Source organism: Salmo salar, chromosome 09 (genome assembly GCF_965601325.2).
Source record: "Salmo salar chromosome 09, fSalSal1, whole genome shotgun sequence".
In the NCBI taxonomy this organism is placed as follows: Eukaryota; Metazoa; Chordata; class Actinopteri; order Salmoniformes; family Salmonidae; genus Salmo; species Salmo salar.
The window spans coordinates 142,506,761-142,518,951 of NC_138299.1; the positions used below are offsets into that span (position 1 = coordinate 142,506,761).

At 44.7% G+C, this 12,191-nt stretch overlaps 1 protein-coding gene across 9 annotated transcripts in view; it reads right to left on the reverse strand.

Moving 5' to 3' along the window:
• The window catches only part of LOC106613097 (unconventional myosin-XVIIIa), a 187,497-nt gene that overhangs the window by 96,558 nt on the left and 78,748 nt on the right, over positions 1–12,191 (reverse strand). For 6 of the 9 annotated variants that reach the window (XM_082956389.1, XM_082956388.1, XM_082956386.1 and 3 more), the window contains exons 1-2: positions 4,219–4,377; positions 1,190–2,294 (exon numbers count right to left, since the gene is read on the reverse strand). The exons of the other annotated variants lie outside the window; for them this stretch is intronic. The gene's annotated coding sequence lies outside the window, so the exon portion shown is untranslated. Of the gene's footprint in view, positions 1–1,189; positions 2,295–4,218; positions 4,378–12,191 lie in introns of those variants that run through there. 9 annotated transcript variants of the gene reach the window in all.

Genomic DNA, 12,191 nt, shown 5'->3' on the forward strand with positions numbered 1-12,191 from the left:
TACCTGAAATGGCTCCATGGCACCCAGGGGGGGCTTAGCTGTGGTTCCCCCCAGACAGGAGGCTGAATAATGGGAATAAAGCCTGTGGGATACCGGCAGGCTGGTGATCAAGGCCTGGTTTCCTGCTGGCTCTCTACTGTTCTTCTGTCTCTCTCCTTGTCTGCACTGCTGCAGAGTAAGTGTTAAAAAACCCTGTGTGAAGCTCTCAGACTGAAAGGGAAAAGGTCAACTGTGGTTCTCCATCTAACCAAGCTGCAATAGTAGAGAAAACTGGAAATGTGGAATATATTCAGAAACTCTTGAGGGACAATAAAAGTTGACAAGAAACATACTTGTTTATTATCAAAACCAATAGCCTTCATCAGGCTGTCAGAAACACGTTGGTTTAATAATAAAGTATTGTCCCCCAAGAGTTGCTGAATATCTTATCATATTTGTGCGTGTGTTGCATATTATATCGCCACGCGGCCCTCATAAACTGCCTGTCTGTTAATCTTTAGGCTACATTGAGATATGGCTGCAATTTCCACAGAGGCTACAGATTATTCAGGAAAAAACAATGTAATTTGAAAAGAAAGCATTATACTATTTACAAAGCAATTACAGACACCGCACACAGCGCTGATCCCGGTTTGTTGTGAAATTAAAAAGTGTAACTGTCTGCGACATTACATCCAGAATAGAATAATAACTACAATCTTTTCACATCGGCTTGTTAGTAACTGTCTCCTATCGTGGCGAGAAAGACTATTTTCTGGTGTCAGGAGCTACCAGGGTGTGTCTGGTTCCAATGGCTCAGTTGGTTGAAGCAGTGTTGCTGGCAAACCTCCAGGTAAAAGACCAGTGATGTGACAGCCACATCTCAATAGTCCGATGTGGCTTCCTCTCCTCAGCTGTAAGGATACCATAATGGACTCCAATCCACAGAAACCTATGATCCCTTTAGTCACATACTCTCAGATTCCTGATTAAGCCTACAGCAGGGCTATTTCAATTCCGGTCCTGGAGGGCCAAAACACTTCTGTTCTTTCTTTCTACTTGGTAGTTAATTGCACTCACCTGGTGTCCCAGGTCTTAATCAGTCCACGGTTAGAAAGAGAGGATGAAAAGTGTTTCGGCCCTCCAGGACCGGAATTGAATAGCCCTGCTCTAGAGCTTCACAACATGAGAACAATATCAGTCAACTTACACCCTGATTTGATATCTTGGAGCCTGGTGGTCTGACCTCTTCTTTGACCTAAAGGGTTTGGTAAGACAAGGAACTGAGGTCAAAACCTACGACAATTAGAAGTAGTGGTCACTCAGCAGGGGTACTTGCAGGAAACACTCCCCTCACCGCACCACATGCAAAACACACACCATGCTGAAAATCTGGATGTACAATATGTGGAAGAGCTATCTCTCCACACACCACATGGTGTCCTTTTAAAGTGAAAGTGAATATTATTCACAGACACTAAGCTGTATCCACATTCATTTGGCCAGTGTCTATGTAATAGTGACACATGAGAACTACAAGGCCTGCTTAAAAAGGCTTTGGGTTTATTTTGATGTATTTACCACTATGATCTATTATTTTGGGTAACAGTTTGGGGACGCGTCAGTTTACTGTGGAGCTACAGGATGTGTTGTGATGGTCAAAGAAAATGGGAGTCAAACTAAATAAAATCAAAAGCCAGCTTGGAAGGCAGAGCTCCCCCAGAATAAAGTATTTCAAGCGATATCACGGAGCTCGTCATTTTGCCAAAGCAAATTACTCCAGTCAAGGTTTTTCCATGGTGAGTCAAACACTGACATTGGATCATGCATATGATGACAACGGTTACTTTTAGCACACCATCAGAAAACCACAGCAGAGGCATGGCTGTCAGACCGCAAGCTTTCGACGTGACACTCTCAAGCCCCAAAATGGACGCTTAGTGGAGGTGTGATACATGCAGGGCGCACATTTCACTAGGCCCAGACACCAACATAACCCACCCCATGTCCCCACACCGTGCAGTGCGGCACCAACGTGCTGTGAGGAAAACTGAACAGGACTTCCCTTTTGCTCCCAGAAGGAAAAGCGTGATGAGAATGCCATGTTGACTGCGCTGATGTCATGAGCTGTGCCGGATGAGGGGGGACAAGGGGGAGAGCAGGAATGGAGAGAAGAGCTGGACAGAAGGACGGACAGATGGATGGAAGGGTGGATCTTCACAATAGAGGCCAAAATCACTGGTTCTTCACTCTAGCGGCCGCAACCAGTGGGACAGTGGAAGGACCACGTGTCGCAGGAAGTGAGGTGAACAAGTCTAGTGTGCAAAGAAAAGAAAGAGGAGAGGGGGAGGGACAACAGAGGGGTAAGGGCTCTCCTAAAGATACACAAACATACATGAACATACTGTACACAGAACCAAGGCTCAACCATTCAGTTATGATTGACAAGTGATTTGTGGAAATGTTGACCTCGTGACAGTAAAAAACAAACAGAACACCAATACAGCAATACCTACACATGACCTTTGGGATATTTCCCCCCCAGAACAGAGAGCTTTAGTGGGGGTCAGTCAGTCTGAAGACTGGCTCCGGCTCTCCCACCACAGGCTCTAATGTGTCTATAACAGGGGGGTTGTTGAGTTCTGCTGCTTATCTGTGGACACTAGGCAGGCTCGGCCAGGCAAGGGCCAGGGAGACAGGACAGGGCTTTTTTTAGGAGGAGCCATGTGGGCATAACGCCTCAGAGGCCAACATCAGGTTGGATAGCCAGGTTGACTCTCTGGTTCCCTCTGAACACACACACACACACACACACACACACACACACAACTGTGCATACATATAAACACTGTTTACACAAACACAGACCAATAAAATAGTATTTGATCAAAACTGGATATATCATGGTGACTGACACTCTGGAAAATGTGACTCAGCCACTGTTTTGGGAGAACACCAGTGGACGTAGCTAATAACCACAGAACAAAGCCGTATTGACAATACTGAAACAATGCAGTAAAGAGATAGCTTTCATTATCTCTGGGCATAGGCCTGAGGAACAGACTTTAATGTCTATTACCATCCCACTGCTATCTTGCTTCTGAAGCTAAGCAGGGTTGGTCCTGGTCAGTCCCTAGATGGGAGACCAGATGCTGCTGGAAGTGGTGTTGGAGGGCCAGTAGGAGGCATGCTTTCCTCTGGTCTAAAAAAATGTCTTTTGGATGGGATGTTAAACGGGCGTCCTGACTCTTGGTGGTCACTAAAGATCCCATGACACTTATTGTAAGAGTAGGGGTGTTAACCCTGGTGTCCTGGCTGACTCTGCTGACATTAAAAGCAAAGATGTACAAAGCTTATTGGAAATGTGGTTTGAATTGATTAAACAAGGAAGAGGGACAGTCATCTCAGGGGTCTACAACCAACACTGATCTTGCGCAATCACTTGTCCACTGAGAGAGAGTTAGGGCAGCCAGTTGGTGTTGACAGAGGAAACAGCACACACTCTTTCGGCATCTCAGATCCACATTGTACTATAGGCTAGGGTCAGGCTGGTCCCCATATAACAGAAAAGGGAATGTGCCCTACACAGGAAATCACAGGATAGCAGATCCATTTTCCACATCCAAACTTACAGAAAGGCAAACGTTGTTCTTAACAGTTGGTCAGAACAGTAGGCTAGATGAGGAAACTCACAAAAAATGAATCTGGAATTTCCACAAAAGACCGTGGGTCAGCATTGCTAATAGCATAGCTCACTATACCAACACACAATGAACACTTAACGTGACTTTTCCAACAGAGGTGAGAGTCAAAGACACAAAGGCTCCATTCAACTTCTGCCCAATCTGCCTATAACAGTCAGTTCCAGACAGCTACCATCACAGCCTTCCTGGCAGACACACTCCTTTCACTTCTATTATTACAGTATTCTACTGGCACACATGCTAAAGCACACAGATCAAACCAAATGAACCAAGTTACTTTGGCTAACACTACACCAAGGCTCAGGCAACAGGCTGTTAGCATAGCTAGCTAGCATCTCCAGAGCCAAAATGGCTCCCCTTAGCTGAACCTGAGCTCAGTTGCAGTGAGAGATAGTCAGCCCCCCTCACTGTCAGCCCTAAAAATAGTGTTACCAGCCAGGCCCCTGAAAGAGACGGCTCACACAGTCCACAGATTCCTCCACAGAAGGCCTCTCCCTTTCCCTCAACAATCCTGGAGCCACGGCTCCTCCTTTACCTGCTGTCCTCTGTGAAGATGAATAGTGTAGTTAGGTTTGGTAGAACCAATCCTTCCCTGACCGAAGGTAACGGGAGTTCAACCCAGAGTTAGTAGTGTGTGAGAAAGAGCTGAGATAGCCGGCGGACTCACGGCACGTCACACAGGGCACAGGCTGGGGAGAGGAGCCCCCTGATAGGCTGACTATTCTAAGAGAGACAAGGAGGGGACAGCTGTCACGATACCAGGGTCCAGGAAGCTACAAATAGGCCCCCAGAACCAACACTTCTGCCACTAATGCCTCCCCTGGTTCCCTGGCTAACCCCCCACCTTACCCCCAAGAATTCAGGCCAACTAGCAGCCCTCTCTCTCTCCCTCTTTCTCACTCTCATTCCCTTTCTCTCATGGAAGTTGCTGTCTCCTCAGCTGCACCGTGGGGACCCCTGTGAAGTCAGTCAGTGTTTGTGTGTGTGCATGTGTGTGTGTGTGTCAAATCGCTGTTGTGAATATGAGGAGTGATGGATGTCTAATAATGGTAGTGTAATAAAGTGTTTTGTTGTTTTTAGACAGTCTACTGTGAGCGTGTGTACTACATACCTGAAGGTACACTACTAAGATAAAGCTTAAATAAATATTAAAGGTGCATGTGTGTTTTGACGCTATCACATGGGGCACAGGAAATGACACGGGGCTTGGTGCCTCCCTCACTCTCACACCAGGGAGGAAGCATGCTGTAGTGCACACTGGGTACAACATTAGGCTTCAATCCTCACACATTCTCTCTCTCTCTCTTGATGAGGGGAACTGTAATAAGCAGTCAACAAGTAAACAAACAGTGGTGCAGTGTCACTAAGGAAAGAGGCACAGAATACCATATTGATACAATCCTAAAGGCACATAAATCAATGCTATTATCTACTCACACCCTGGTAACAAAACAAGCCCTCGGGCCACTTCATATAATATCGGAACTATTTCTCAATATAGTACTATTCTCAATGTTATATCACTAAACACCAGTGGAGGGCAACACTTCCTATTCAAGGCCTTGTAAATGTTTTCACCTCCCTCACATAGCCACTAGGGGGAGTAAGAACACTAAATATAAACCAGCCTGTACCAGCAGCACAAAGACAAAGAGCTGATGTTTCACCAATCGAAACAAACTGACAAAAATCCAAGTTATGTGCGCCACCAAAGCTTAGTAACAGTAAGACACAAGGCTAGGCTGTTATCCAGTTAGCTGTGTGCGGAGTGAGCTGAGGGGAATCTGGGCAGATGAGTGTTGAACTGTATACTGGACAGGCGTAGCCTGCAGTGCTGAGGGACAGTGGTTCTAGAAGCTGGCCAGAGAGGTGTGGTTGGATGAAGGGTGGGAACTGCTGCACAAGGCTGATTTTAGAACATGGAGCATGGTAATACAGTGATGTAACTGAGTGAGTGTGTATGGTAGCATGCATGCTCGCTACTACATGTGTGCAAAATGTGCATGCAGTGTGTGTGTGTGTGTGTCTGTCTGTCTGTCTGTCTGTCTGTGTGTGTGTGTGTCTACTTGTCTGCTGTGTATAACGCATGTATTAATGCATAATAACCTTATAGATCAGTGGTACAGTATAGTACAGATAGACCTGATTTCATGACATGATCATTGTAACAGTAACTAGAAGTTGTTCCAAAGAACACTGATGATAAGAGAGACAGAGCGGGCCGGGAAGTGTGTCTGTTGGATGCTGTGTGTGACGGCGCTCCCATCCCTCTGTACGAATAGCAAACAGTAGGATCCAAGAGGAATGTAAGGTATGAGTTTGTCAGCAGGGAAGAACAGGAAGAACATGCTGCCTCTGACACACACACAGAATGTCCATCCCCCTCTACACTCAACTGTATGGTATTCAACACAATATTCACAGTACCCACAGGGGAAACAATGCCCTACATTTCGCAACACGTTTTCATTGAAAACACTAAACCTGGGTTACATTTGATTAAAATTCCTGTCAATTCAGAGATTGAATCAGTCGGTCCCCCCTCCGGACGAATTCCATGTCGCCCAATTCAATTGAAGGTCACATTAATTGACCCATGCTCTGGTAACACACACAAACACACACACACACACACACACACACACACACACACACACACACACACACACACACACACACACACACACACACACACACACACACACACACACACACACAGAGAGATGTCTTCCCTAATCCCTAGACTTCCAGGTTGATTGGTGTGTATGAACCAGGATGTGAGTGCTTCTGTAATACTGTGACCATCTGCTGCCCAGGCCTGTTGACAGGAGAAGGTATCCTATCTAGGAAGGGTATTAGGGGAATATCACAAGTCATTGAGGAATCAGCCCTCTAAAATCAGTGCCAAGCACTCTCCCTGTTCATATAGTGAACATGTTATGGCAGCGAGGTCATTGCTTCTAAACACATTGATTACTTCTAGCCTCGGAGCTGTAGTCATCAATGCCGCTGACTCAAACAGAATAATATCTCCCATTCATTTGGAGGATTGCTTTTGGTTAAACTGTCATAGAAGATCGTATCTTCACAATATGTGTGGTCTTCCAACGCTGTAGGTCAGTTGTGTATCATGGTCATAATAACACAGTCCTCCAGAACAAGTATACATCCCTGGCTGCTAACAATGACTGATGTTCCCTGAGGGAGAAACCCAGCCAGTTGTCTGTCATCAGAGATGTCCTGGCCAGCCTCTACATGGCACCCATCATACACAGCCTAGCACAACTGAGGGCTGTGCCATATGGACAAAATATCATATCACAATACTTTTCTTATTTATTACTGTATGGTGGTATTTTACAGTATTTTATATTTCTGAATAATATGTTTTAAATCTATTTTATGAGTAGTTCATGACCGAGGATGGCAACAAATTAATTCTAAGTGGATAGGACTAATAGGATTTCTGCATTCTAATTGTTTTATACTCAACCAAACTAAAACTGTCACGTCCTGACCAGTAAAGGGGTTATTTGTTATTATAGTTTGGTCAGGACGTGGCAGGGGGTGTTTGTTTTATGTGGTTTGGGCTATGTATTTAGGTAGAGGGGTGTTTGGTTTATGTGGTTCGGGGTTTGTTAGTCTATGTTCTATCTAGTCTTTTGTATTTCTATGTGTAGTTTATTGGGGTTGGACCTTCAATTGGAGGCAGCTGGTTATTGTTGCCTCTGATTGAGGGTCCTATAATTAGGAGTTTGTTTTTCATGGGTTTTTGTGGGAGATTGTGCTTGTTTAGCTGTGTGCCTGATAAGACTGTCCAGTTCGTTTGTGTTTTTTCTGTATACGTATGTTTTCCTTCTTCACCAAATAAAAAGAAGATGAGTATATATTTTCCCGCTGCGTCTTGGTCTTTACCCTACGACACCCGTGACAAGAACAAAACTGAAAGTGAAGTAGTCCAATTTGTAGAACTTTGATTTAGCACTGTATCAACATATCGTTATAGACAGGATTGTAATGATCCATACCGTTATACCTTAACAGACAATACATCACCCAGTCATTACACATCACCTCTAGCCCAAATCCTCTATCATCACACACATAACTGGTCTTTTACATTACAACAGAAAAAGAGACATACACAAAGTATGCATAAGCCCACAAACACACACTGTTTGCTTCAGTTTTTTTTTTTTTGGTCTTTAAACACTCCTAAAACACTGACTCATAGAAAGAATAGCCACAGCCAGTACGGTAGTTAGCTAAGGCACAATAATACCCGTTACAGTATTCAGAGGAAAACCATTAGCTCAGTACAAACACATTTTACATGTTTAGTCATTTGCAGATGCTTTTATTCAGAGCGACATACTGGTCCCCTGTGGGAATCAAACCCACAACCCTGGTATTGCAAGCACCATGCTCTACCAACTGAGCCACACGGGACTGCAAGCACACACACCAAATCTGTCTTGAACAGTCCTCAAGGAGACCATGACGGTACAGTATGTTCACAATAGAACTCACCATCTGTCAGCTAGTCAGCCAAGACAATAGAGCATCCTCCCTTGTTCAACCCCTCCCTGTAAGGCACCTAGGTTGTAATGATACCAGCCTGGAGGAGAAGGTAGCTACTGGCTCTTGAAGCCCACTCTGGCTAGGGCTGCTTGTTTAGCTAATGTATGGGGCCTTTAGCTTAGCAAAGAGCCCCCCCCTCCCCAGTCTCTCCATCTCACACAGTGTCACGGGTGTCGTAGGGTAGAGACCAAGACGCAGCAGGAAAATGTACACTCGGAAAACATTTACAAAACGAACTTGACAGTCTTGTCAGGCAAAACAGCTAAACAAGAACAATCTCCCACAAAAACCCATGAAAAAACAAACTCCTAATTATAGGACCCTCAATCAGAGGCAACAATAACCAGCTGCCTCCAATTGAAGGTCCAACCCCAATAAACTACACATAGAAATACAAAAGACTAGATAGAACATAGAAATATACTAACATAGAACAATGACTAACAAACCCCGAACTAATAAATCAAATACCCCTCTACCTAAACACATACACAAAACACACCCTGAACCACATAAAACAAACACCCCCTGCCACGTCCTGACCAAACTACAATAACAAATAACCCCTATACTGGTCAGGACGTGACACACAGGGTTCGCTCAGACAGTGGCAAGTCAAATTCAAGGACTTTCAAGTACTTTTTCAAGCACTAATATTTATTTTCAAGGACCATCAATTTCAAATAGTTCCTATTAAGCAATTGTTTCTAGTCGCTAACAGATATATCGTGACCAACAGTATATCGTCACAACAACAAAAACGTACTATTCATCACTACCTTACAAGTTCTACTCAATAATATGTGTTTCACTACTTATTTACTACATACATGAGTGGTAAGTCAGGACTGATGATGTTGACTGATTTCCTTATATGAACTGTAACTCAGTAAAATCTTTGAAATTGTTGCATGTTGCATGCATATTGTTGTCCAGTGTACATTATATTAAATTGTCTTTATACTGTATTTCACCAATATTTGGGTCCAACAGGCTGTGCCAACACATAATGACATGAAAGTGAATTCTGACAGTGTAAAAGGCCCTTAGTTGTCTCTAGAATGCTACACCCATTTGAAGAGAAACAAGTTATTAATGTGTTTGATGAGATTAAAGACTCTCTCAGGGGACCCTTTTTACATTTTAGGGGACCCCACATGGGTCCCGGACCCCAAGTTTGGGAACCATTGTACTACTACCCTCTCTCCCTGCTTGCTTCAATGCATCCTCTCTCTGTGTATTTCCTTTGCCTCCTTCATTGCAGCCTGACTCACCACTGTCTATCTCACTACTCTCTATAAAGAAAAGGTATTTTGTTTATGAGAATTTATAGTAGCCCATCTTTTGATTATAGCTATCTTAAATTCCGTCAACTGCTCCTGTTGAGATCAGGCTCCGTTCAACGTTAGCGTGTAACTTCATCCTTCTAGCCAGCTAGTTATAGCTAGCTACCTGGCTAACGGACAGAGCCCTTGAGCTATATAGCTAGCTACACATCTGACTGAAATATCAGCGACTATTACCAGTTGTACACTCATTCTCCGAGAGTCAGGGGGGGTTTGTATGGGGGATGTCTGTTGACACGGCAGGAGTCAAGGATCTTAAAATAATTCCCACTGTCAGCAGCATCTCTGCTACTTGCCACTGTAAGTCTGGGCTGAGGAAGTTTGTTTCACCTCTCAGCCTATGTCGTGGGTGGAGTTTGCTGTTGGACAGAGTGGTGAATGAATGCGCTGCTAACACGACAAATCCGGGGGAACAGGCGAACATAATGAGCATACATGAATCATTCATGATTCCAGTTGTTCGCAGAGGTAGGCGCGATTAAAACTCAGATCAAGAAGCCTTCTGAAGGGCCTCCCAAGTGGCGCAGCGGTCTAAGGCACTTTTGCAGTTCTTGAGGCATCACTACAGACCTGGGTTTGATCCCAGGCTGTGTCACAGCCGGCCATGACCAGGAGACCCATGAGGCAGAGCACAATTGACCCAGTGTCATCTGGGTTGGGGGGGGGGGGGGTTGGCCAGCTAGGATTTCCTTGCCCCATTGCGCTCTAGCAACTCCATGTGGCGGGCCGGGCGCCTGCAAGCTGACTTCGGTCGCAAGCTGGACAGTATTTCCTCCAGCACGTTGTTATGGCTGGTTTCCGGGTTAAGTGAGCACTGTGTCAAGAAGCAGTGCGGCTTGGCATGGTCGTGTTTCAGAGGACTCATGGCTCTTGACCTTCGCCTCTCCCGAGTCCGTACAGGAGTTGCAGCGATGGGACAAGACTAACTACCAATTGGATATCACGAAATTGGGGAGAAAAAGTGCAAAAGCAAAAGAATTATAATAATTCAAATTTAAAAAAAAAGAAGCCTTCTGAGCGTTGATCAACACTGGGAACGCAATACGTAGGTAAACAATCATTTACAAAATAAAAATGTGAATAAACATTATTTCACAATTAAAAAGATACGTAAACGGCATTTACCCTCCACTACATCCCTGGTTGTGTCTGGCAAAACCCATTCATAAACATCAATATCCTGCCAGGAAGGTTTAATCTACATTTGCCAGGCATTTTAGCTATCGATGTGACGTTTGGTGGCGCCTAATCAGTCAGTTTTGTACCTGCTCGGCTGAGTGGCAGTGTGGGTGGAATGAGCGAGCTCACCTGGCAACAGCATGAAACACATGAGGAAATACAACTAGTCTGTGAGCAGTCTGTGCCCTTACTATCATAAACACAGTTGATGACTTTGTACACTTCCCTGTTCCATGTTAAGAGCACCAACGTGCCTCAAATCCACATGACAGTGAGGCCATTAGAAAGTATGTACTGTACATCAGCACCACTAATTCATAGGAGTACACTGCATTAGAGCTGAGCCCAAATACTTTCACACAGGGCCATATGTATGTGCAATGGTTATGCAGATAGGCAAACAGACAAGCAGGCAGACGTCTGGTGAGACTTCGTTGCGTGGTGCCGCGTGGAGAGAGATTACGCCCGACCGGGCTCCACTCGCCATGTCTCCACTGTGCTCCAGGGTGGCAGATCTAGGTCACTGTCTCTCTCTCTCAGTGTGAACACAAAAAGCCTGCCTAATCAGAGCAGGAAGGGCCAGAGAGGCAAGTCAACCTGTCAAAACACACATCAATCATGCCATTACACAACCTTCGCATTTAACCCTCATTTAACATTTAACACCATTTAACCCTCTACTTATTTTGTTTGATATACAACCATGGGCTATATTCTTTTAAAACTGGTAATGGCTGTCTGGGACACCCAGTTAAGTCAAAGAATATATTGTTCAGTAAGTAAAGTAGCCTATGGTATTATACTGCCCTCTAGTCTAGGAGAATAGTACAAAACAGGTATTCTAGGGCACCCACAGTTAATGACAAAGCTCTGCTGACCAGTGCTCCTCAGTTGGAGATAAATCTCACTTCACATGGTTTGGTTAGCTGGTCGATCTCTAAGACATTCCTAGTCGATCACTAAACATTTCGGTAAAAAAAAAAAAGACGACAAAAACCCCACTATTTTGTTGTATTTGTTTGGTGCTGTTGGCGGCAGGTGCACTCGATTCAGCAGTCCTTGCTCCGGGAAGGCAGTGTTCCCATTGTGGACCATTTCATGTATCTGACGGTAGAACTCCCTCTACCTGGCAGGCCCAGAGCAAATCAAGAGCACCTATAGGCCTACCGCTGGCCAATCAGACCGTGTCTACACAGTTTCCTCGAGCCATAGGCGTAGACTGTAAAAAGAAGCCTTGAACGCTCAGCAAAGTTGATACTATGAGATTTCAAAACGTAAAACCATGACTAGAGAGAGACTCAACGAATACAGCAAAGAGCTGCTGTTTTTATGAGTACGTTCATGTTAAGTTGTTACTCAGCATGGTCAACACTTCGTTCAACACTGTTATAAGCCATAAAGT